Source organism: Balaenoptera borealis, assembly GCF_965194805.1.
Source record: "Balaenoptera borealis genome assembly, chromosome: 7".
Classification (NCBI taxonomy): domain Eukaryota; kingdom Metazoa; phylum Chordata; class Mammalia; order Artiodactyla; family Balaenopteridae; genus Balaenoptera; species Balaenoptera borealis.
The window spans coordinates 61,425,439-61,453,072 of record NC_138864.1 but is presented as its reverse complement, the minus strand read 5'-3'; the positions used below and the strand labels follow the sequence as shown (position 1 = coordinate 61,453,072).

At 34.2% G+C, this 27,634-nt stretch overlaps 1 protein-coding gene and 1 long non-coding RNA gene across 3 annotated transcripts in view; one reads left to right on the top strand and one right to left on the bottom strand.

Moving 5' to 3' along the window:
- AGMO (alkylglycerol monooxygenase) overlaps positions 1-27,634 on the bottom strand; it is a 381,715-nt gene that overhangs the window by 118,621 nt on the left and 235,460 nt on the right. The window lies entirely within an intron of this gene.
- LOC309631839 overlaps positions 1-27,634 on the top strand; it is a 31,794-nt gene that overhangs the window by 3,004 nt on the left and 1,156 nt on the right. Inside the window, exon 1 of the long non-coding RNA XR_014246600.1 lies at positions 1-27,634. This exon is cut by the window's left edge and continues 3,004 nt beyond it. This is a non-coding gene — a long non-coding RNA (uncharacterized lncRNA).

Below are 27,634 nucleotides of genomic sequence, written 5' to 3'. Positions count from 1 at the left end.
CAGGTGGATTCTTAACCACTGCACCACCAGGGAAGCCCTCGAGTGATTTTTGAAAGGTTAAGTCATATCACATTACTCTTCTGCTCAAAAATTTCCAATATTTTCCCATGTATCCCTAATACTAGCCAATAAGTCTTGATGAACTGTTTCCATGTTACATCTTTGACGCATCTTCTACTCCTCTCTCCTTCCATCCATCCTTTCCAGTCCCGTTGCTCTTATAGCTCTTCCTTGAACACACCAATCATCCTCTCATAGCAGGGTTTAGAATTATCCTTTCTCTCTGCCTGGATCCCTGTTTCCTAAAATAACTGTATGGTTTGCACTTGTACCTTTTTCAGGTGTTTGCTGAGAGTTTGCTGGAACACACACATCTCTTGCAGTCCTTCCCTCCCCAGTTCCCTCTTCACTTCCCTTGTTTTGTTATTCCTCACATCTGACTTATCACTATGTAACACACAGTGTATTTTATTAAACTATTTCTACAGTCTTTCTTTCTTTATTAAAATGTTAGCCCCCTGAGGGCTTTGATCTTTGTTTGTATTGTTTCTGACATATCTCTAGAAACTAAGAAAATTCCTGGCACATAGTTATGCCCACTAAGTATTGTTTTCAATGATTTAAATCACGGCTTATAAAAACAAGTTATTAAAAATTTCAGAAATATAGGAAGAGAGGTCATGAGGATCTCCAGTTAAAGTTTGATAGGGCAGAGGGAGAAAACCTCCACAACTAATTGGAAGTTCCTAAAAAGTGTGACAAGACATTGATTATAATCAAGAAGCCTGGGGCCAGGTAAACAATGAGTACTCGCTTGAAGGAAAAACATTTGTTTCTGAAATGAAAATGACAGAAGAACGATTCAAATATATCTTTACTTTCAGAGTGGAATAACCTAGCAACTAGCAGGTACCATTTTTATATAGTCACTATAGTTGTCACTTACTGTTATCTGTATTAGAAATGTTCTCTTCATTAACTTCATTATCCTATTTAATCCTCTCAAAACCAATGTCCCTGCCTCTCCAGTTTACAGAAAGGGAAACAGAGCGATCATGGGACAGGAAGTGGTAGCTTTAGATTCAAACCCACCTGTGGGAGTTTGGATGCTATTTGCGGGAGGAGCATAAGGGAGATTCATTTCCATGAATGTCTTTTCCTTGTTGAGTTTGGTAGAGAGTGAAGATGCAGCTCACGAAAGTTAGTGGAGTATTAACTCTGTACTTAATGTCAGAGGCTGAAAATAAAACGAGACATGTATCTTGTGCTCAAGTAGCTTATAGACTGGTGGAGGGGGAAATGTCACTAACATATGGAATTGCATGGCATCATTTATTTTTGCTACATTAAATTTAACGACAAGACATTATACAACAATTTCTTAACTTTTTGAGACTATTAATTTTTAAACATCATATTCTTTTTATTGTAATCACCAATGATAAGCTGGATTATTTCACAGTGTTATAAAACTAAAATATCCGTCTGCCAACCTACTTACAAATAGTCTAAGAAAACAGAATCCTAGGCTCACAGCCTAACTGTGCTTCACTTTAAAACCATTGATAATAGTTAACTTTATCTTTGGGGGAGGAGAAAAAAATAGGAGCAATTGTCCTGGCTCCAGAAAGGGGTTTTTGGTAAGGTTGAATTTCAACCCTAACTATAATCCTCACCTAGTCCCTCATCTTCTGCTAATTTTAATACCCAAAAAGGAACTGATGACTTACTAATACAATATGTATGCATGGAAAAAGAATATTTTGATAATCATTTATGTTGTAATTTCTAGATCTGAGTTGCAAGAAAGTTCTGAGCTTTTCTGATACTAAGCACTCCCTTTATTTCAAATTCTGACATTTGAACTATTTGAATTTCTATAGTAGCTTTTGCTTCTGTTTGTGCTTACTGGCTGCACATATTTTTTTCTGGGAGAAACACATGCCTACGTACTTTATCTGCTCATAGTGACAATGTATTTTCATTGTTAATAGTATGGATTTTAAAGCTAAACATTCTGTGTGCAGGTATGGGCTTGCTAATTATGTGACCTTGAGCAATACACTTAACCTTCCTTTAAGCCTCACCATCCTTACCTCCTAAATGGAAGTGTATGAATCAACCTGCAAAATGATCCCAGTGATCTATCCTTCTGGTAGTCACACTGTTATATAAAAGATCCTCCCACAATGAATCAGGATTGGCCCTGTGTGACCCATAGAATACGGTGAAGCGATATTGTGTGACTTCTAAATTAGGTCATAAAAGACATTACAGCTTCTCCCCTAACCTCTTAGATTGTTCACTCTGGGCAACCCAGAAGCCATGTTTCAAAGACATTTAAGCAAGCAAGAAGACAGGTCGATACAGAGGAACTGAAGTTACCAAGTCCATGACTGGTTTCATCTTTCAAGCCTTGGAAGTGAGACCTCCCGTCCTAGTCAAGCCTTTAGATGACTTCAACCCCAGCCAACATATGACTGCCACTGCAGCAGAGATAGACTCCCAGCTAAGTAATGACTGCCCAGCTAAGCCTTTCCTGAATTCCTGACCCAAAGGAGCTATGAGAATATAAATGATTGCTACTGTTAAGCCACTAAGATTTAGGATATCTTGTTATGTAGCCAAAATAACTATAACATGAGTAACATATCTTATGGAATTGTTATGGGGATAAAATGAAGAAATGTAAACCAAGAGGTTAGTATAGTGACTAGCACACAGTATATACTTTAAAAGATTGCGAAAGGTGCTATTAAAATTGTATGTTGGGGCAGGAGGGAGAGGTGGGGCTGGTGCTTAAACACAGAAAAAAAGACAGAGAGACCTGTCTCAGGACAGGCTGTGCTACCATATAGATTTTTGCAACTTATAGCCAAGACTAAGTGTTCGCTAAAACATAACTGTCTCTTGTTAGGCTCGATTGTATTTTTCAGCCTCATGTTTAATTAAGAATGGCCATCTGACTAAGTCCTGACAGTGAAATGGGAGGAGAGGTTATATGTGCTGCTTCCACCATGGCCTAAAGCCCTCTAGTGGACAATCTTATCCTCCCCTTCTACTCTTCCTTCAGAAAAGAGAGGGAGGAGAAACCATAAGACGGAAGGAGCCTGGGGTCCTAAAAGACACAGAAGACTGCACTAAACAACAAAATGATGTCAGTCTTTTTGTGAGCAAAAGATGTTGATTAATATACACCTTCACTGGACACTGGCCTCTTGCTCCCTGTCAGGACTCCCCTCTTTGTTACTGACAGTTTACTCTGTGCCTGCTTCTGGTTTATCATAGGAACGCAGCAATATATGAGGAACTGAATGGATTTCAACTGTCAAAAGCACCCCTGAGACCAAAATCTCTCTTATCAGGAACTCTCACAAAAAATTTAAAAGACCACATCTTCAGGCACTGGATTCCGTGTACTTCACTTACATTTTTCTTTAATATATTCTCTCATTATATCCTCTTTCCGATATTTTACTTCATTTTCCCTTGCCTACCTCGCCTCCAGCTTCTGGCCCATCCTAACCTGATATCCTGATTTTTTCCGCTTATTAGTTATATGACCTTGGGCAAGTCAAAATACAAAATAAGGCCATTATTCTGTATAATTCCAAGAATAGTTAATATGAAATGAGGTAAACTAAATGAAGCCAGGGGCCCAAGAGAGTGCCTGGTACTTAGTTGGGGCTTAATAAATAATTACTATTATTCAAAATAAAATGATTTACCCAAATAATCTATATTTATATTCATTACCAAAATAAAAATACATTTTACATTTTTGTTACATAATGATATTTAAAACTATATTTCACCTCTCGATTCTCTGGCAGATATTTAATACCAATGTCTCACATTGTGGTATAAATTACATGATGCTTTCTGGGCATAAGAGTGTTAAATTGATCAGTTTCTCTTTTTTAATCCTTGGAATCTCTCCGGCAATAGAAATTCTTGATGCGTACTAGAAGGAAAAGCTTATAGCCCAAACATACAACCAGAAAATTGAGTTCAATTCTACTTTACCATATCTTGTACTAATGTGATGACACAGCTGACAAAATTGAACAAGCTTGCTGATATTTATTTCAGAGCACCACTTTGTAGCCTGAAATGGATACTCATCTCAGCAGGTGTCAAGACGCAACAACAATCCACTTTCAAAGTTAAATGCAAATTACACACTGAAATTCTATAGAGAAAACAACTTTACTCCTTCCCCCCAAAAAAGACTTCTCATTCTCTAACGAGAGTGCACTTAGCTGATACAGTACATGAATTGGGGAAAAAAAATCCCTCTGGCTTAAAGAAACATCAAAGCCCATTTCATAAATGAGAAATAAAATGTAACTTCCTTTCAACAAAACAAACACGTTGATGATGATTCTTTACCACATTAACAAGGGATTTAGAGTCCATATACTCTCTTTGAACTTGGTAATAAGTTTCAATGTGCTTAGCATGTTGATGTGGCCCTGACAAGTGCTAATGTATACCCTTTGGGTTACTTGATACTCTCTATTGAGATGCACTACTGAATTGAAAAGAAAAAAAAAAAGAAAGTTACTGCCATGGGTTCATAAATTCACTTGTAGAGAAAATGACTACAGAAAACCATCCATATTTAAAGCACTTGGAAAAATACTGATTGTACAAATTATTTCACACTGATCTAGACATCACACTTAAGAGCTAAAAATATTATTGCAATAAGTATCAGGAAAAGTGGTAAAAGTAATTGTAGTATGGTACTTAATAGTCATTTTTCTCTGCAGAATTTCCAAATTCCAACTGTATTTATTCCTTAAATATCTCTTCTTCCAGTTATCTCAATATATCAGCATTTATTATGGACTCAATATTTTAAATGTCCCATTAAAGTTACTATAGACTACAAGTAAGCCCAAGTAAGTGTGAAGGAAGCAAGTGAACAACAGAGGGAATTAATTTCCCATATCACAAAGAGGGTTCCTGAGAGCAGTAATACTCCAAATGATGTAAAAGGAAGTTTCACAAACACCTTTATTTTCTCATTTTTTTTACATGTAAAGAACTATAAATAAATGACTTTAGAAGTGGCCAAGGAAAAGGAGGAAGGAGAAAGAAAAACTCATAAAGCAAAATTTGAAACTTTAAATGTCACCTTGAAATGACATATTAGAATGTAAAATTTCACATCATTCTGAAGTCTCTGACAACAAAAACACACTTACTAAAAAGTGTTATTTATGCCCTTATTGACTAGTTTTAGGAATATGTATGTGCTAGCTTGTATATTTACAATTACGATTTGCTTTCAAATAGTAATATCTTTGCGGTATTTCAGAAAAAAACATCACCTTATTCTATTCTCCTTTCATGATATTAGAGTGACTGAAAAGTAGGTGATTAGAAAATAACAGTCTTTTGTAACTTCAACCTTGCTCTCCCCTGGGGCAGTGGATTATTCTTACATCATAATATCTGTTAGTTAATACCAAAGGCTTCGCCCAACTTCAAAGCAGAGATATTAAAGGCTCACTTTCCACTACAAGCAGGTGTATTTTTATTAGCTTTCTCTTTCAAAATTGCTATGACTTCACTTGCGGATATCCCGCCAACAGCCATTATTGAAAGCCTTACTATAATTGCTAAGTTACATGCAACGTCTGAAGCACAAAACCAATGTCACTTGCAGCCCTCCAACAACTGACTGAAACCAAGTGTTACATCATTAAAGCTGAATTACAACACACCCATGGCGTGTTTTCCATGTGTGCTATTTTAAACAATAGTACAGAAAAACCTGGCTATAAATTCACAGATCCCCAATTTGTTCGAATTCATGAACAATAAGAGCTGTCCTAGAGCCTTTTCTGGCTCTATTTTAGTCAGAAATGTCATGCACCAAAATTAAATGTCTGGATTTTATTGGAGATGGAAATGCTAGCTTTATGTTGTAAATTTAAACAGCCTGCCACAAAGGGAGCCTCACATTTATATCGCTTGGGAAGGCATATTCATCTCTAATTGCTTAGGGTAACACAAATAAACTAATGTAAAGTGTTCGGTTTCTCAACTGGTTCTGTGTAGAATAAATGAGATGAAGTGATGATGGCATGGGTTTTCAGTGGGTTCAGATTGGATTTCTTTTCTTTGATAGAGTTGGATGTGGAATCAGTATATTCAGTTATTGTTAATGACCAGGAAGTTTTCTGGAAATTCATAAAAATTCAGTAAGACATTCATTACTGCTGATAAAAAGAAATATTAGCAGCATACTCGTATTACTTTTTTTTTTCCAATTAGGTTCAACCCATTCCATTATTTGGTGATCTAAGTGGAAATATTTCTTCTGTCATAGTGGTACACAAAGCTATTATAATTACATTTTAGAAAGGTCGACAACTTTTTTATTTGGCTTCAGTGATTTTATGGTGCCTAGATTCCACCGGAAAATATTTAGTCACTCACTTACTTGGATAGAAATCCATCACCTGGAATAGAAATCATGGTTAACATGCCAGCATCTTTGTGCAGACAGGCCTGAAAATATATACTAGGCAAGGCCACTGCCAAATGACTTGTGTCTGGCCAGGACTACCTTTCAAATGTTCTCTGCATACCAGTTACTGTTAAGATTTATTGTAGCCTGTGTAGATAAATATACTTTAGCTTTCATATCCATAACTTAGATAATACAGTAGCAGTCTACACTCTACATATTACCTGTCTTCAGTTGTGGTTTCTGTAGCCACTCACAATATTCAGATTTCTCACCAAAACTTAACAGTAGTCTTCATGTTACTTTAAAAAGATCACATTAAGCCAAGTGTAGGAATTTCATATACTCGTATATAACCAATCCATAAAGAAATTAGTTTAGTGTCTTAAACGAATCACTATCATGAGAAAATACTTCATCATAAGCAGATCTAATCTAAAATACATGAGAGAAATGGGGCCCTATAAAAATATATACTAATCTCAAAGCTAAGTGCTTGACTGGGAGAAATCCACTACTCTATTATTTAAATTCTTTCATTCATGTGAAAACTAAATAACCTCTATACACACATAAACACAAACACATCAAAAAAATTTAAGGGCCGTCACTTCTACCACATTCAATTCACATCACAAATTATGACAGCAAAAGAAATCTATCACACCCACCAAAAGAACAACAAAAAACCCTAAAACTATGCTCTCACCACAAATATATGTCCACCCAGTTCTTTCCTTTACTTAGAAAATCTCAGTGCCAACTGAATCAAAGCAACCATACTATTTTAGGGTTTATTTGTTTTCTTTAAATTTGGCGGACACCGTTCTTTCCTATAAAATTGGTTGACTCAATAGGGAAAAAAATATCCACCATTAACTTTCAGCATACCCACTTGTTATTCTTCATCTTCAATCCCAAAATTAATCCTACTGATTCATGTTTAAGGATTGCTGTTGAATAAAAAATATTTTATGAAGTTATGTGTTCTGAGTTAATGATTTTGGGGAAATTTGTCATTTAAATGTGTGCCATTGAATATATTAAGCACATTCTTTAGATTCTAGGATCTGGGCTGTTATTCTCATCTTCAAGTACTTGGAATTTGACTACTTTGTGTGTTTTGATACACATTGAGAAAGTCACAGAGAAACTAAACTATGAGTTACTTCCAATTTAGACATATCTACTAAATTCTAGGTTATAGCATTTACATTATTAGAAAGGCATTTATTAAGTATTTGTCTTATCAGGCCCTACGCATATTTCAGCAAATCAAGATGGCCTAGATTGTATTTACATTTAGACTGTAATTTTCCCAAACCACATAAACAAAACCATTTTGACACCTGGTCCTTCAGAGTTCATGAACTTCAACATCTGAAAACATATGCAGGATTGTCAAACTTTCCACTTCCCTCCCTGGGGGCACCCAAACATATGTAACTATGTATATCACTATGTTATATGCCATCAAATTTCCTTAAAATAAAGTAACTGGGTCCTTTTATCGCGGCAGCAAAATGTCCCAGCTCTAAGTCTGTGAGATAAGGAGCAAGGGCTCTCCGGGAGGAAGCAGCCCAAGGGCAACCACAGGCTTTCTAAAGTTGGAATCAAGTATACCCACTCTCTCTACACTTTCTTTCATTCAAAACCTATAACAGTACCAAACATTAATGCCAGAAGTACACAAGAGGAAACACCTTAAGCCAAAAATCACAATTCAATAACAGAACGTATTTTATAATTATATAATTTACATTCTCAATTATTCTGGCGGGGGGGGGAAGACAAAACTAAAAAGGGGAGACAGGCAATGAGAGGCGTGATTACCCATAAAATAGGGGTGTATCCCCTCACTCAGCAAAGCTAAAGGGGATGCAATGATATCCACCCCCACTGCTCATCTCTACCGGGTCAGAGATCTTGCAAACTGAGCAAAGGATTTTGGAAAACGGGGCAGATGGGAAGACTGATTAAATCCACCCTTACCTGCAAGACAGGCAGCGTCTCCCCAGAGAAGAGCACTTTGTAATTCTGCCAGGGGACATGGGAGGGTCAAGTGCAACCCACCTGCTCACCCAGCACATCTTAAAGCTTGCTAGCAACATGTTCACAAAATGCAGCCGCTGCCGAGGCAGCACTCAGGGGTGAAATCTCTTTAGCAGTCTTCGTCCACCTATCTCTGAGTGCAGCGACTGGCCGTGTCCTGCCGGCTGTTTCTGATATATACCAGATTGCTAGCCCTTTTGACCATGGGCAGATAAATTAAGGCACCTGGGCTCCACCTTCCTAACTTTGAGTAGCAAGAGGAAGCCACTCTCCAGTGGATTCTTAGCTCCAGCAATTAACTGAAGAAAGCGCTTAAAGGCTCCCAGGCAGACATAATAGTGGATCTGGGGCTTTAATTAAGCAGTGACTTAGGATGGCTAGAGGGAATATGTTATGCAAATTTTATCTCTGGTGGAGAGGTCTGTTTTCTAAGTACTTTAGAAATACTTTCCTGTATGTAAACAGGGGGTTTTTACTTTTGTTTTTTACAATCTAGAGAAATTTGAAACATTGATTTCATCTTTTTCCTCTGCGTGACACTATTTTTCATTTTTTTTTTTACTGAGGGCAAATTCACATAACATAAAATGAATCACTTAAACGTGTACAGTTCAGAGGCCTTTAGTGCAGTGTTGGGCAACCACCACCTCTGTCAAGTTCCAAAACATTTTCATCACCCCCAAAGAAAAAGGTAAAATTTCACACATTCATTTGATAGGCAAATATTTAAAAGGTATAAAAATTTATTGCTAACCATAGATAAAAACAATATATATAATTTCATCTTAATCATTCAAGTTATTGTTACACAAAATATTTTGCTGCTGTATCTCTGCTTTCAGATTTGCTAGCTGTAAAACTGTGAAGCTCTCACCTCTGATTATGTAACTTGAAGGTCAGCATCTGACGGAGATGCACTTTAAAACTCTTCCACGTGTGGGTACCTCCACGAGCCTCCTCCCTCCCTTACTGCAGTCTCTACTCAGGAACCAGAAGACCTAGTACTTCTATGCATCCTAAAAAGTAAACTAACTTTAAAATAAATGTATTTTGGGGATTATAAATGAGTGGACAAATGAGGGATGAGTGAAATGAGTGGACAAATAAAGGGATGAATGAAAGTATATTTCAAAAAAGAGTAGATTTCATGACACTGAATTTCATTAAAAATGTAGTGCACAGAATGAATCATCTTCACCCAATCACATTGCCTGCAAGTATTTACATCTGTTAGATCTTTAACAGATCAATGTTTGGTATAGGAGGTTGAATCCCTGCTGCTTCATACAGAATTGAAGAACTGGTAATAATACCAAGTTGTAATTTTATCTGTTCTCTCATACATAAATTGGTTAGAATGCTAACTGGTGGTTCTAAAACAAACAAAAAATTGTTTCAAATAGAAATAACCATTATATAGCTTAATTAGATTTACATGTATTCAAATAAAGTAATATGAGTGAGCGGTGAGATTGTTTTATGTCTGCATTTTTGTAGTTAGAATAATATAAGAAACCTAACTTGCCTTTCCAAACTCATCAATTCCCATGGATCTTTAAATAGTTGTCTCCCAAATTTACATCTCCAGCTTAGACAACTCCTATTATTTCCAAACTTGCATTACCCCACTTAGATACAGAGTAGGTAATTAGATTTATAAGTCTGAAATTCAATGGAGAAACCAGGAAAGGGTAGATAAAATTTTAGGTCAATAGCATTTAGAAGGCGTTGAAATCCACGAGACTAGGGTAAATTGTCCTGGGTTGGGAGTAGATAACACAGAGTGAAAGTAAGAGAACTGAGCCTGAGGCACTACGAGAAATGATGGTGAGAAAAAAGAGTTGCTTCTAGCAGCTAAAAAGGAGGGGCTAGTAAGGCAGGAATAAAACCCACAAGAGTGCATTGCTGTGGAAACCAGAATGAATGAAGAAGAAGGGAAAGGTCAAGGTTGTTGCTCCAAAATTAAATTGAAGTAAATTCATGTATGTCTTCCAAATCCTTTCCCACATAAGGAGAGTTAACTTGTTTTTAAAATTCAGTGTTAATCACTTCACTGGTAAACTCCTCCCACCTTCCATCATTCCCCACATCTGCCATTAGTTAGACCAGGCTTCATACCATGTCTTCCAAGTTTTTAGGCAGTCCCATCAATAAAAGTTCTCAGAATGGGAATATTTTTAGGAGGTCAAGAGATTTGGGCTTGCTGTCCTCATCAGACTTTTAAAAAATAGCTTATTTCATTAATGTATGTATTTATAAGGGAACTGTCATATGTGTTAATATTCTCATCAACGCAGTCATTGTTATTCTTTGGGAGACAAAATAACATAATACTATTATGTGGGGGTATAGTATAATAGTAAATGTACAGTTAGAAAAGAGGTTTGAATTCTACCCTTATAACTTACAATCATATGACCTTGGACAAGTTAACTAACTTTCTGGGTCTCAATTCCCTCATCTGAAAAGTGCATATAATAATATATACTAAAAGATGCTGTGAGTACATGAAAATGCATACTTAGAATGGAGTAGACACTTGGTAAACATCAGTGGCCTTTGCTTTAATGGATGTTTTGCCTTTCTTGCACTTAATAATAATTACACAAATGGAAATCTTTAAGAAATTTTATATTTTCCTACAGCAATTATTAAAACCTAAATTATATTTGATATTCAGTTACATTCTAAGGAACCCTTTGCAATAGTATATTAGCATATTAGTATATAGTATATTTCATAACTCGCCACTGTAAAATGATCAATTCTATTAATTTCTAACTATGTACCTTTTATGGTAGAATATATCAATGCCTTTTTCTCTTAATATATTCAGTACAAAATTGCCTGTCAATGAGTGCTTGAACACTCTTCTTGTTCATTCACGCTTATTTCATCCTTAATTAAGCTTTGAATATCAAATTATAATAAGTATAGGTGATATTCTATCAAATATTTAACTCATTTCCTATCCTAACACCAGCATACCTCTAAGTGATATGAAAAGTAAGGCAAACAGGCCCGAATATTTGGTTTAGAAGATTTTTGAATGAAAGGGGTTAGGGAAAGTATTAACAGGATCTTTTGTGGGTCTGGGTTCACTTTTGGCATTTATGATATCATATTCTTTCAGGGCTTATTACTATCAAAGAAAGAAATATAATTCAAAGGATCAAATTACAAAACTAACAAACAAAAAATCTATCATATACACAATTCCTTACCAACCCTCTTGCTTCACCTCACTGCTGTTTTATTTTTATCTGTATATGTTTGAAAATGACGCAAGCTTCATAGTTTCCACTCAAATTTGCTGTAATGTTAACCACAAAAACCTCTGCAAAACTTGTATATGATATTAGTGATTGCCTTTCAAAAATGATTTAAAGTCATGAAAAGCAGAGGAGTGAGATCCATTTATTACTTAGTACTGAAATAGCGGACAAAATTTTTCCTTCTGGTAGCATGTCTTAAACATGGTTTAAAAGTTGAAATTTGTACTCACTCATGTACATATGGGAAACAAGATTTAGAAAATAATAATTTTTACTTTAACTATCCATAAAATTCACTGGATGATGCTGGCTATCATTTTTCTCTTACAGATTTGGGATTTTAAAAAAAGAAACAACTTGGCTATCAGTCGGGCTGTTACAAATAAAAAGATACAATTCCAAGCTTAAATCAAGAATTTCTTGATTACCCATTTAGAAAATAACACATATTTTTGGTCACTGATATATCTGAATCACCTACAGGCATATATGACACATAATAGGCACTCAATAATATTTACTGAATAAAGAAATGTATACATATATATAATTACAAATACTGGTGTCCTAATTTCCTTAAGGAGCTTGGGTTTCTCTCCACAAAGCTAAAGCAACACAGAGTTTCGGGCATTGCTAATTTTGCAACAGACTAATGGTTTCAGACCTAGAATTAATCTGCGGAGCAAAAATATATTACAATTTGAAACTAGGAATATGGATGTAGGACCACCTGAATGGTATGATGCTTTTTCATTGGTTGAATAAATCTCTAAACTTAAATATAACCTCTCTCAACATTTTACCTGAATTAGTTACCTTACTCTCTTCTATTAGTTTTATCTCTCTGGTGAGATTGTAATTTTCTTGAGATGCTGACATAAATTAACCTAAATTTCTCAGTTTTCTCTATCCCTCTCTCCGTAGAGTGACTATCCTAGTTCAAGTCACTGTCATATCTTACCAGGATTACTACAATTAATCCCTAATACATTTCCTGTCTCTTACCTGTTCCCCACCAATTCTTTCTTTACAAAACCATTTCAGTGATTATATTAAAATGTGAGTCGAAGCAAACGGCTTCTGTGCTTAAAACTCTTCAATGGCATTGGTGGTAATGCCGCCAGGACAAAACCCCAAACTCCTACTGTGTACTCTCTACACTTCTTTTTCTGCTATCGCACTTTTCATTTTTCTAATATTATCCCTTGCGTTCTTCCACTGTCACTTAACACTAGAGCCATAAAGAACTACTGTCAATTCCCCAACATGGTGGCCATTTTCTAACCTAACCGCCTTGGCCCAAGCTGCTTGGTCTGCTTGACAGGCCCTCCCTCAAAACCCTTCAGTTTGTAAACTTCCACTCATGCTCAAGATACATCATCACCTCGGGAAATCTTATCACACACCACAACTGGATTGTTCATGCTTTTCTTCTTTGTTCTCTCAGAGCATGCTGTGCATAACTTTAACACAGCATTTCTCAAACTCTACTGGAATTACTAGTCTATTTGATCATCTCCTCCACATTCTTAAAGACTGGGATAATGTCTCCTTTGCCATTTTCCCTTAGTATCAGTCTCAATACTTGGTACTGGTGCTGTCGTTATTGTTGTTTTCGCCATCAGTAACACCACCAGCTAGCACTTGTTAAATATGTACCATGCAGCAAAATTAAGTGTTTTACATACAATATATCATTTAATTCTTGCAACAATTCTATTGTTATCCTCTGAAAGCTTGAAAACTTACTAATTTTCACACAACTTGTAAATATCAAAGCCAGAACCCAAACCAAAATTTGTGAGTTCCCACTCCCTGTTCCTAACCTCTATGATAACAATTCCATCGCAAAGTTGGTACTTAATATTTCTTGAGTATGTGACTGATTGATGGATGTATTAAATCCAGTAAGTTGAATGAAACATCAATGTTTTAGTAATAAAATATTAATTCTTAATAAGTGCTAATATAATTATTGTTCAATATAACTACACATTTTCCTTATAAATAAAAGAAAGGATCATTTAAATAGATTTTTGTTGTTAATAGGAAGAAAAATACTGATTCTTTCTTGGTAGATGTAATACAAAAAAGATGCATAATATTCAGGTAAATATCAAAACCCATTGATAGTAATCTTTGTCATATAAAAACTATACCCTTCAAACTGGAAACAGGCATCTCAAACTGCATATACTGTATATTAGCTTTCAATCAGCAATGTAAACAATATAATATAAGCATTACATGGACTTTACATTAAGATAAACCAATCCACTTTTGCCAAGACAGATGTAATCACTCAAATCCCATTGGGAAAGAAGTAACAGCGTTGTTTGGTCTAGGTCTCAAATACTTTATTTAGTAAATAACTTGGGCTTTGTATATTCATTTCTTCATAACACATATTTCTAACATTTAAATATTACAAAGTGTTTCAAGAGTTCTGGGCTTAGGATTCAATGGTAAAGCATGATATTTGCTAATCTTACCTCATCACGCAATTTTTATTTGACAGTTAAGGTGATAATTTACTCCTTCTTGCATAACACCTAAATAATAAGAGGAATATGGTATTGTTATACCTTCCTTATATTTCAAGCCCCCTCATTTTTCTAAATCACAGATCTAGAAGTAAAACATAAAGCAGTTTTTAAAAGTTATACTCAGAAAAATTCAACAATTTGATTTTAGTCAAGAGGTTAATTTTTAAAAATTATTCAAGGGTTAAAATCAGACAAATGAGTTGAGTATATTCAACATATGGCTTTGAAAAAAACCAGTTATTTTAGTGTTGATTATCAGCAAAAAGCAAAGTTGTCTAAATTGAAGTGCACCTTGTTCTTTTTCTTAATTAGATCCATTTGTTTGAATTAAAACTGCATTTACAAGCAACCATTTTATATATCTAAATGTACATGTTTTAGTGTATTATGTTTATTTCTTATACATTCATGGAAAAAATTACTCTTTGGCGTATCAACATAGGTCATAAAAATAGGTAGTACATTCACATGAATCAACCTTTAAAGATTCTGTGAAAAGGTCCCTTCCACATCTGTTCTCCTGCCATGCAATTTCTCTCCCCAGAGCATTCCAATGTTATTGTCTGTCTGTGTGTGTGTTTGTGTGCACCTCCTGACAAATTTTATGCACCTAAAAACCATAAATATACAAACACCAAAAGACTTAGATCCATGTCACTTAATCTCTTAGATGTAGGGCACATCTGTAAAGTGCCAAAAAGGATAACTAGGTTTCTTCCAATTCTAAAATATCTCAAATGATGAAAGCTGACAACAGTGGTTTATCCCTCCATTTATTTTCATCTCAACATTGAAACATTCTCCTTTAATCTATAATAGGTAATCTAGTCATTTTCTTCCATGGCACAAAGTTACAGGGACTTACATGCTGTCTGTAACTTTTATTTGCCTGTCCTTCTTGATGTCTATGACCCGAAAGAGTCAAAACCCTGCCTAGAGGACCATTCATGGACTCAAAACCATTCTTTGGCTTTAACTCATTAATGTCCTAAGGGAATGCCAGTTCCTTAAATTTTTCAAGAGAAATCATTAATCCAGGTTCTTAAAGTCTCCTGATTTAAAAATGTTGGTAAACTATCAAAACTTTTTCCACTTTTATTGAAAAATAATTGACATACATCACTGTATAAGATTAAGTCATACAGCATGATAGTTTGATTTACATATATTGTGAAATAATTACCACACTAGGTTCAGCTAACATCCATCTTTTCATATAGATACAATAAAAAGAAAGGAAAGAAAAATAACTTCTTGTGATGGGAACTCTTAGTATTTACTTTCTTAACAACTTTTCTATATGTCATACAGCAGTGTTAGCTATAGTCATCATGTTGTACATTACATCCTAGTAGCTATTTAACTTATAAGCCATGTCTTGGCTATTGTAATTAATGCTGCTATAAACATGAGGATGCAGATATATTTTCAAGTTAGTATTTTCATTTCCTTTGAATGTATTCTCAGAAGTGTAATTGCTGGATCATATGTTAGTTCCATTTTTAATTCTTGAGGATCCTCCATACTGTTTGCCACAGTGGTTGTACTAATTTACAATCCACCAACAGTATACAAGGGTTCCTCTGCTACACATTCATGCCAGCATTTATCTATGTTTTTTATGATAGTCATTCTAATAGGTATAAGATGATATCTAGTAGTTTTAATTTGTGTTTCCCTAATGACTAGTGATATTGAGTATTTTTTCATGTATGTGTTGGCCCTTCCTAGATCTTCTTTGGAGAAATATCTATTCAGCTCTTTTGTCTATTGTTAATAGATATTTGGAGGGGTTTGCCATTGAGTTGTATGAGTTCTTTATATATTTTGGATATTAGTCCCTTATCAGATATATATTTTGCAAATATTTTTTTCCCATTTCAAGGGTTGTCTTTTCACTTTGTTGATGGTTTCCTTTGCTGTGCAGAAGCTTTTTAGTCTGATGTAGTCCCACTTATGTAATTTTCATTTTGTTGTTTGTGTCATATCCCAAAAAAAATCATTACTAAGACCCATGTTAAGGAGGTTTATGCCTGTTTTCTTCTAGGAGTTTTATGGTTTCAGGTCTTATATTGAAGTCTTTAATCTATTTTGTGTTAATTTTTGTAAGCAGTATAAGATATGGGTCCAGTTTCATTATTTTATATGTGAATATCCAATTATTTCAGCACCATTCATTGAAGAGACTGTCCTTTCTCCATTGAGTATTCTTATCTCCCTTATCAAATATTAATTGACCATATATACTCGAGTTTATTTCTGGGCTCTTGATACTGTTCAACTGGTCTCTTTGCCAGTACCATACAGTTTTGATGACTATAGCTTTACAGTATATCAGGAAGTGTGATACCTCCTGCTTTGTTCTTTCTTGGAATTTCTTTGGCTATTCGGGGCCTTTTGTGGTTAGATATAAATTTTAGGGCTATTTTTTCTACTTCAGCAAAAAATGCCATTGGAATCTTGATAGGGATTACATTGAATGTATAGAAGGTTTTTGGTAGTATTGACATGTTAACAATATTAATTCTTCCAATCCATGAACATGGATACCTTTCCATTTATTTGTGTCTTCTTCAATTTCTTTTGATGTCCTTTAGTTTTCAGCAGAGAAATTTCATCTCTTTAGTTAAATTTATTCCTAAGTATTTTATTGTTTTTGATCATTTTATAAATGAGATCGATTTATCTCTTTTTCAGAAATTTTGTTCTTATTATATAGAAATACTACTGATTTTTGTATGTTAATTTTGTATCCAGAAACTTTACTGAATTCATTGACTAGATCTAACAAATTTTATTTGAGGCTTTAGGATTTTCTCTATATAAAATCATATCATATGCAAACAGAGATAATTTTACTTCTTCCTTTCCAATTCTGATACCTTTTATTTCTTTTTATTGCCTATTTGCTCTAGTTGGGACTTCTAGTACTATGTTGAATAGGAGTGGTGAGAGTGGGCACCCTTATCCTGATCTTAGAGAAAAACTTCCAACTTTCCACCACTGAGTATGTTAGCTGTGGACTTGTCATAGTTAGCATTTAATATGTTGATATATGTTTGTTCTATGCTTAATTTGTTAAGAGTTTTTATAATAAATGGATGTTGAATTTTGCCAAATGCTTTTTCTGTGTCTACTGAAATTATCATATGATTATTTTCTCATTCTATTAAGGTGATGTATCATATTGATTGATTGTGTATGTTGTGCCATCCTTGAATCCTAGGGATAAATACCATTTGATCATGGTAAATGACCTTTTTAATATGCTGCTGAATTTGGTTTGCTAGTATTTGATGGAGAATTTTTGCATCTATACTCATCAGGGATATTGGCCTGTGGTTTTCTTTTCTAGTAATGCCTTTTTCTGGTTTTGGTATCAGAATAATTCTGGCCTTGTAAAATGAGCTTTGAAGTATTCACTTCACTTCAATTTTGAGAAGATTTTGATAAGGATTGATGCTAATTTTTCTTTAAATGTTTGGTAAAATTCACCAATGAAGCCATCTGGTCCTGGGCTTTTATTTGTTGGGAGATTTTTGATTACTGATTAAATCTCCTTACTAACAATTGTTCTATTCATATTCTCTATTTCTTCCTGATTAACTCTTAATAAGTTGTATGTTTCTAAAATTTTTTCCATTTCTTCTAGGTTAATAGTTTATTGGCACATAGTTGTTCATCGTAGCCTGTTATGATCTCTTGAATTTCTGTGGTATCAGTTGTAATGTCTCCTTTTACATTTATAATTTTGTTGATTTGGGTCCTCTTTCTTGGTTAGTCTTGATAAAGGATTGTCAGTTTTGTTTAGCTTTTTAAAGAATCATCTATTTTAATTAATCTTTTCTATTTTTTTGGCTCTCTATTTCATTTATTTCTGCTCTAATCTTCACTCTTTCTTTTTTTTTTTTTTCTGCTAATTTTGGGCTCAGTTTGTTCTCTGTTTTCTAGTTCCTTAAGGTATAGAGTTAGGTTGTTTATTTGGGATCTTTCTTGCTCTTTAATGTATGCACTTATTGTTATGAACTTCCCTCTTAGAACTGATTTTGCTGCATCCTATAAGTCTGGTATGTTGTATTTTCATTTTAATTTGTCTCAAGAACCTTTTTTATTTCCACTGTAATTTCTTCTTTGACCCATTGGTCGTTCAGGAGAGTGTTTAATTTCCATGTGTTCATGACTTTTCCAGTTTTTTTCATGTTATTGCATTCTAGTTTCATGCCATTGTGGTCAGAGAAGATATTTGGTATGATTCCAGTCTTCTTGAATTTGCTAAGACTTGTTTTGTGGCCTAACATATGGTCCTTCCTAGAAAATGTTCCATGTGCACTTGAGAAGAATGTATTCCACTGTTGTCAGATAAAATGTTTTGTATGTGTCTGTTTTGTATATGTCTGTTAGGTCCATTTAATCTATAGTGTTGTTCAGATCACTGTTTCCTCATTGATTCTCTGTATAGACAATCTATCCATTATTGAGAGTGGGGATTAAAGTCCCCAACTATTATTGTATTACTGATTACTTCTCCCTTTAGCTCTGTTAGATTTTGCTTTATATATTTAGGTGCTCTACTGTTGGATGCATAAATATTTACAAATGCTATATCTTCTTGATGGATTGAGCTCTTTATCATTATATAATGATTTTATTTGTCTCTTTTTACCATTTTTAGTTTAAAGTCTATTTTGTTTGTTCGTGAGTCTTTATCCCTACTTTGTTTCTGAAGAATAGCTTCACTGGATATAGAATTCTCAGTTGACAGTTATTTTCTTTCAATATTTTGAATATGTCATACCATTCCCTCCTGGCCAGAATAGTTTCTATTGAGAAATTCACTGATACTTTTATGGGGGTTACCTCGTACATAACTTTTCTCTTCTCTTGCTGCTCTTAAAATTATTTTTTAGTCTTTGATTTTTGACAATTTAACTAGTCCTATATGGTTTCAACCTATTTGGAGCCTTTGGGCCTCATGGATCTGTATGTCCATTTCTCTCCCCATGTTTCAGCCACTGTTGATTAAATATTCTATCCCTTTATGTTTCTCTTCTCCTTCTGGAATTCCCATAATGCAAATATTATATATTTTCATTGCATCCCATAATTACCATTCCCATAGTAGGCTTTCTTCACTTTTTCTTTTGCTCTTTTATTTTTTTTTGATCCTTTGACTGGGTAATTCAAATGTCCTGTCCTCTAGGTAGATGAATCTTTCTTTTGTGTGGTCACGTCTATTTTTGAAAACCTCTATTGAATTCTTCAGTTCAGGTTTTGTATTTTTCAACTCTAGTTTTTCCGTTGCTTGTTTTTTTTTTTTATGGTTTTTATTTCCTTGTCAAACTTCTCATTCTGTTCATACATTGTTTTCCTAGTTTTGTTTAGTTGTCTGTTTGTGCGTTCTTGTAGTTCACTAAACTTCCTTAAGAAGATTATTCTGAATTCTTTGTCTGACAGTTCATAGATCTTCATTTCTTTAGAGTCAGTTATTGAAGCTTTGTTAGTTTCTTTTGGTGGTGTCATATTTACACCTGTAATGACCTGGAATACATTCTATGGTTAATTGGGAACAGGTATTCTCAAGTATGTACTAATCTACTATAGCTTTGGCTACAGTCCCTTCCATTTGCTACTTTGTAACATTTGTGTATTCATACAGTCAGATAACCTACGTTTTCAGGGCCATTATTACTGAGGATAAATATAAATAAAGAATCTCCCTGATGTTCATAGGAAGATTTTCCTCTGGAATAATGAAATAAGCCTGAGCTAAAAGTACCATTGCACATTGAAATCAGTCTACCATTTTAGTTGTTGGTTTTAAAATAAACGGAAATCTAATACAAAATTATCCATAGCCTTCAGCAATTATCTGAAGAATATTTAGCAAACTGAGGTAAATATTTTTTTGCACTGCAATTTCCACATAGTATCACTAACAAAAAATGGAAGAGCAAACAAAGTTTTTTCTAAGTTATCTGACTAATGTATTTTGATTAAACACTTTCACATGCTTATTGTAAACCACTCATGTGTCTCACATTGAGGCTTCTTTCTGTGAGTGACACCTCAGTGATTCATAATTGACACTTTAGGAGAACAAAGTGGAAGGAATATATTCCTCTGGTTGCCTTTACTCTAGGCACATTGACAATAACAATCTTGCTGAATATTGATAACACTCTCTATGCACAGTTATTATCAGTTTTTGGCACAAGGATTCTCAGAGAGCCTTGTTAAAAGACTTGCTTTCAATTTATATCATAGATACTGGGTTTAGTATTTCAATATCCAGTGTTCTCCCAGTCACAGATTTGTTTCAGACTCCACTCCAACGACCTGACTCCATTTCCACTGGCCTGGAACCCTTCTAAGCTCCATCATCACCAGTAAGAAAGCTTATTTGGAAAATGGACTTATAGCAAGCAAACTTTTAAAATCGATTTTGATTATTCATTTGTTTGGAGTGACTCTATAGGTTGAAAAGGGTGAAGTGGTGATTATATGCAAGTGCAATTAAATTCTCGCAAAGCACGATTAGGATTATTATTGTCCCAGTCCTATCTTTTATGTTCTCACACATCAGGTACTGAAAAATCTCATAGACTCAATACTTCATTTCCCAAAGATTCCTCAGAATCCCACTCTTCTTAGTGAATTAATCATATGAATGTAAACCAATAGTATCTATTTAATCTGTTTTTAAAAAATTACATAGCCAGTATGAAACCTTAAACATTGAAGTAACTTTAGAAATCAGCTTCATTCCCTTGACTTTACAGATGGTGAAACTGAGAACTAAGTGACTTTCCTCACGTTGTTAATTCATAACATCCATGTGTCTGGAACCTGATGCCAGTTTTTTCTCCATCTCATCACAGTATTTTAAACACTTGTACAAAGCTAGGCTGAGCCAGTATCAGACACTGTCATAAACAAACACAATTTAAAAGAGGTAGTATCCTCTTGTGCTGTACACTAGATCAAATTCCTTACAAGTATTGAATTTTGGTAGGAATAATATAAAACACAGCATAAGCTGTGTTGAAAATCCATATTAGCTTTTAATCTGTATCAGCTGATTCCCTGATCCATTATGTAAGCGTGAAGAGAAGATAATACCACTTAAACAGCAAACTTAGGAGTCACAAGTAAGGGTGTCAGGTGGTAATTCTCCATCAGCTAGATCCTTTTCTCTGAGATTGCATGCCCAAATGGTTATTAGCGGGTTTGCAACTATTGATGGGCTTAATACTAAACAGACAGATTTTGCTCTTAGATCTGAACATATTTAGAAAACACACGGGATGTTTCATCTCAGAGAAAAGGAATGAACAAATTAGTCAGCTTTTCCTTTCTGTAACAAGTTGATCACAAGGAGGTAACTTTTAGAATGTTCTTAAAGGATGCATATAGCTTTTTTTGTTTTACTCAGTAAAAGGAAGTTTGGCTCACCAATAACATGCAGAGCATACGGAGGACCTTGAGAAGGATAAATGAGGCATTATTTTTGAAAGATGGTAATTAAGTTGTTCAGTCTTGTTTCTTTTGGTTCTTGTTGTTGTTGGTATGCTACTTTATCCAGCAAACTATTAGGTAATATATGTCTTTTTGACCTTTATTACATTGTGGCATACATGTGACATTAGGCATTTTAAGCAACTGAGTTTTTCAGCCTACTTAAAGTTATTCCATGAATATAATAAAATTTTATGATATATTAGGTACACAATAATACAGTCATTTATTCATTTAGTTTTACTAACTAATATACTTCAATGTAGAAACCAGACTAACTGGTAGGCAGATGTCTGCACATGTGGAAAGAGTTCTCATAAAAATGCAAATTTAAACTTATGTCTGTTGCTGTTAAATATGAAGATACTACCAGAGAAACAGACACAAAATTCCTTCTACATACCTCTCCACCATTATATAAGTAGAAATTGCAATACTTTAAGAGGAAATAACAGGTGCTTAAAGTTCATTTGACTACAGAAGTAATAGGTAGTTCTGGGAACTAAAATTCTGTTTTTAATGGTGATCCTCTGAGAAAAAAATTTGATAATATTTCTTGAAGGCATGAGTGAAAATTTTAGTGCTAAAAAAGTACCGTTGAAATTTTCTCTGCTTTTTAGCCAGCAGGAGAAACAAAAGCAGACTTCCAGGAAGCATGTCATGTACTTAAGGAAAGAAAAGGACATGTGCCCAGTGATAATTTGAATACCTGTGTTACTTGGCCTTTTAATTTGGCTTTAGGAAAATCATGTCATTTTCATGCTACAATAGCTGATTGCTTTAATTGGACACAAAATATAAAAAGAAGCTTATAGCATCTTATCAAATAAGCATTAATAAAAGCTTACCAAATAACTATAGTTAAAAAGGAAAAAATTCTTATTATAGTTTTTATTAAATAACATATACACATATAGCTAGAGAGAAAAAGAGTAGGCAAACGTAGTATTAATTCACATTATTTTCAGAAGATGGGTTTTGATTTCCCTTAACCTTGACTATCTTTACTTGTCAAGCAATTAATATGACAGAAGAAATAACAGATGTTCTTTTACCATTAACCTTCAGAAAGGAGATCCCCATTTCCAGAATTTATAAGCATTTGACACAATCTATTAAAGCAATGGAAAGATTCCCCCAATCAGAGATCTCCAGTTTGCTCAATGTAGATAAAATAAATATATAATCCAAATTTAACTTCACTTTCAAAGGCATATGAGACGGTCTCCTAACGTGTCTTGCCTATTTAAAAAATTTTTATGACGGTAAATAAACCCTGGAAAATTCCTTCTTAGATTTTACCACCTGAAACTGCAGCTGTTGGCTGCCACTATCAAAGCCTCACAACTCCAAACTCACGTGCAAACCTCATCAAGGGCAGACATTTCTAATTGATTCCAGAAGTATTTCTTTTGCTGAGATCAGGGGGCAAAGGAAGAATAATGAGCAGCTTTTTAGGGGAATTGGGGGTTAGGGTGTTGAGGGGAGGGGAAGGGGAGCTTTTAAAATCTTGGGTTTGGCCAGAAATGCATAGCAATTTTACGGTCAATTGGCGAGAGCATCTGGAACCAGGCATTCTGGCCTCATAGTTGATGGTAGTGAAACCAGCTTACAGGCAACAGCAAGCCCATAATGAGTCCCTGTCATGTACTAGTGGAAACCATGCTGACATTCCGCCAAGTATCCCTGCACCTTTTTCTCAGGGTCAGGATTCCCCTTAGAGCCCTCATCTACTGTGTGAAATCCTGTCCACCCATGGATCTTAACTTATTTTAGCCATTCTTAAAGGCAACGCAAAAAGAAAGACTAAAAATTAGAACTTGTGTATGTTTAATTCCTTGCATGAAGACAAGGCTTTATATCACAAGGCTATGTTTGCTTTCATTTGGGGGATATATTTCAAACGCGGTGGGCCATCTTGTTAGTGTATATGGAGAGTGTTGGATGCTCAGGTCATAAATCATAGCACAGCGCGTGGCACACTCAGACTAGAGAAGGCAAAATTCGAGGCTCTTTGTTATTTCAAATGTAAAACAGGTGATTATAAAAAGGGACAGGGTTTCTTTTTTTTTTAAATGCCAAGTCGAAAACCAAGGTGATGTGGAAATAATTTCTTATGAGTAAATGATGTTTACCTTAAGCTGCTGCTCGTAATTCACTATTCTGACATTGGTAGATTATACCCACAAATAAGTCAGGTAAAAGGACAGCCATGAAAAATGTAGAGTGATGTGAGTCAACAGGATGGAAACTGGTTCAGTGGTCAGGAAGGGGCGATGCAGATAGCTAGACTTCTAACATTCCTAAATTTTTGTTTTTATCTAAGCAATATAATTAAGAGAGATGGTATCCATTTTAGAACTCACTCAAAATTCCAAAGTTTGTGATATCGAAATAAATTCAACATGTTTTCTCTTCTAGTTAATCTCTGGGCAAGTAATCACTTCCTGTTTTCAAACAAGAAAAGTGAAACAAGCAAAAAGCAAAAGCAAGGAAAAAAAACTAAACAAAAAGAAAGGCATTTAAAATATTTTTTAAAAACTCAATATATTTTGACCTAAAAATTTCCATAAAATACCTATGCTTTGATGACTTGAGTATAAGTTAACAGAAATACATAAAATTAGTGTTCCTCATAATTCATATGATATTAAAATGTGGGGAAAAGTGCTTGATGGTGAAAATTTCCTTGAAGATAAAGTATTTGCAAAAGCAACCGTACTTTGTAGATGCCCAGGCTAGTACTTTTCAAATAAAAGCCTAAGGGAGAAGGGACAGGTGGGTAAAAATATAAGATATATTTATATCTCTTAATTTTTAACCATCTTAATAGGAAAAGATGATACATAGAAAACGATCAGGGATTAATATTTTCTTGTGCGTAGATTCAAAATTTATTTTAAAAATCTCATACTAGGGCCAGTAAATTTCAGGAATTTTAATGTGATCATCTACAATCCACTGTGTCAAATGTAGTCTCTTTGTGCTATCGTAAAACAGAAAAAGCAGTACTATATTCTAATATTGTTTTATTTTGGTTACCAAGTATTTTGTTGCTCATAGAAAGAAAAAGTAATTATTTCTAGAAAAAACACAGGCAGTGGAGAGGAGTTTTTAAAAAGGAGCCTCATATAAATCACCCCAATCAGTTTATTTTCACTTGCTACTCATCCTGCTCCACATTCAATGCATTATCTATGTTCTATCCACTCTTATAGAACAGTATATGAATGGACATGAGAGATACATGTGCATTGTCAAGGAGTTTACGCACATAAAGCTCTCTGCACAGGACCTGGAACAGAGTATTTGCTGTTTGTATGTGATATACATTGAAAATTTTATATCTTTAGATAATAAAAATGCAAGGAATATAAGGGAGAGTGAAAGAATAAAAACATTTTAAAAGAAAGTGGCAATGATACTTAAATTGAATTAGAGGTGAAGGCAGAAGAGTGAAAAACTTTCTTATATGAACACACAAAAAAATCTAAAGGAAATTTGCTAATAAACTCAATGTTTGTGTATTTTATTCTATTCCGTGAATGTTGCATATTTTCCTAAAAATAAAAATCTCTTATGTCCTATAAAACATATACTCTAATATGTCACATGCAGGTTATTTTCAAATTTCTTAATTTAAAGAGTACAAAAGGGATTACATTCTGGAACTGTGGTCTGGCTGGTGAAGTGGCTTATATTCACCTATTGGATAAATAGCTAATGAACAGAAAATAATGGCTAATACTTGGGTTGTTTAATAGAAGACTCATATATTCTCTGTAACATAGCATTACGGACATAGGAGCATTTCAGTATTTTAGCAGTTTTGATATAATGTAAAGATTCTGAATTAACTTTGAGTACTTTCTCTTAAAAAAGGATAGGGGAAATTCTGATCTATGTATTTAAAATTCAAACAGCCAATAAACCTTGCTAAAGAAGTCAGGCTTGTGGAATTAAACTTCATATTATATGTTAGCTTTTTATTTTTGCATAATTGTAGACTAGATTCATAACCCTGTCCAAGATTCATATAGGCTTACACTGGTAGTTACAGAAAAAACTGTAGCTGGATATATTTAGCACTATGTATATAAGAAAAAGTATATGTTTATCAGAATTAGTAATAATGAATGGTAGTATCATGTTTACGTGTGGAGGTAGTATACTATTATAGGGCATTACTGTGTGGAAATAAAACCTATCTGAGTTCAATCCAGGGGCAATGAGACAAACTACAAGCTGGGGAAAGATACTTTTAACAAATATAAACGACGAAGGAATGGTATCGTACACAGAATTTCTAAAAAGCAGAAGAACTAAATAACAACCAAACAGAAAAAATGGGTAAATGACATGCAAGTGCATATCACTGGAAAAGAAACATAAATAACCAATGAAGATGAAATAATGATCACCTTCAGTAATAAACAAGAAGATGGTGATTAGGAATACAATGAGATATCATTTAATCCCCCAGATGAACAAAAGTTAAGAAAGCCGACAATTCTGACTTTGGGGAGGGAATTTATACTCTTTTAGTGGTAAATTTTACAATAACTTTGGAAAACAAATTAGCATTCTCTTAGGAATGTAATCGGGCCACATTTCCTACAATCCAACAATTCCACATCTAGTTGTATAACCCCAGAGAAACTACATATATGCCATGTGCACTACAAGATCTGTGCACGAATTTTCATTGCAGCATTGTAAAAGTAAAAGCTAGAAACAAACATTAGAGGATGGATATTGGATATAGTCATACAATGTACATAAACTACAAATACATGCAATAAAAGGCTATATTTTAGAAACAAAACATTCAGTAAATTAAAGGAAATTGCAGGAAACTATACATATATGATATTTTGTTTTACTCAAAGTTTTAAAATAAATCAAATATTGCTTAGTGATAAATTTAAGAATATATGAAAAAATTAGAATTTGTTTAGAAAAAGCATGGCAATGATAAACACAAAGTACAAAACAATGGTAGTATCTGTGGGAGTGTGATATAGAGCAGGATCACCCAGGTAGCACATCATAGTGTTAACAATACTTCATTGGTATTGTAATATTTATTTTTAAGGTGGGTGGTTTTCATTTTGTCTTTTAAAAACTATTTTATATAATTTAATGTATAATAAATACTATATAATGGAAAAATTATGAGTTGATATGAAGAAGGTATTATTTAAAACATATAGGTACTTTTCATAAATGCAAACTTTGTACGGTTGATAGAAATATTTGAGGTTTGAATAATATTGAAATAGATTAGTCAAAACTGCTCTATACTGAATATCATAAGTCAGTGTGTGTGTGCGCGCGCGTGCGTGCCGGTGCGCGTGTGTTATTTTTCCACATAAATCCATAAGTATGTTTATGGCAGACTAGCATATATTTCATGAAAAAAAGTTGGGTGCAGTCTATTCTCCACATTCATAACGAGGACAGATGTACAGTTGAAATGAACCAACTAAGATGGCTTCAGGCAAATATGTCTACATCCTGTGATATACTAATCATTATTGTGAGATGAACCTAAATAATATAAAACCCAAGTGTGGTAGATTGGATAATGGCCATAAATTCATCATACCCTTTTATAATTGCCTGCTCTTCTAATCAAGAGATGGAGTCTATCTTTCTACTCCTTGAACAATGGCTGGCCTGGTGATGTTCTTTGACCAATGGAATATGGAAGAAATGACACTTTTTGAGTTCCAGAGCCTAGGCTTCAAGAAGTGTGGCAT